The 457-nt window shown below is 41.8% G+C and overlaps 1 protein-coding gene across 1 annotated transcript in view; it reads left to right on the top strand.

Moving 5' to 3' along the window:
* LOC119590836 (isocitrate dehydrogenase [NAD] subunit beta, mitochondrial-like) overlaps nucleotides 1–457 on the top strand; it is a 50,172-nt gene that overhangs the window by 21,823 nt on the left and 27,892 nt on the right.

Raw genomic sequence — 457 nt, 5'->3', positions numbered from 1 at the left:
AAACTCGCCAAGCATAATGGACGGAGAGTTCCATCAACCCTACCCCCCTAGGAAGGACCAGTCACAGAAACTTAACTGTTATTCAATTTGTGACATGGCGTTAGGGTCTAATCTCTGGAGAGTGCGTCCGTATTGTGAGAATTACTCCATTTTTTTTTCCCATCTGAATAATATGCAATAAATGTCCGAAATTAGGTCTATGAGGTTCTTTAACTATTCATTCCAAAACCATCCAACCTTGCATTATTATGCTTGTTTCAGACGTTCCCCAGGATAAATGTGTGTGACCCTCTGTTTCTACGTTTCCATCACAATTGGCATAGTGAGTCTGCTGGTAATTAGCATCACCTTATTTTACTGTATTTCCTATGTGTTGGGCTCTGACTGGACCCCCCATTCTGCACACTATTTTGTTGTGACCTATTCCCTTCATTCTGACTTTATTCCTTGCCTGCGC

This window comes from Penaeus monodon, chromosome 27 (genome assembly GCF_015228065.2).
Source record: "Penaeus monodon isolate SGIC_2016 chromosome 27, NSTDA_Pmon_1, whole genome shotgun sequence".
NCBI classification, from domain to species: Eukaryota; Metazoa; Arthropoda; class Malacostraca; order Decapoda; family Penaeidae; genus Penaeus; species Penaeus monodon.
This window is presented reverse-complemented; position numbering and strand designations above follow the sequence as displayed.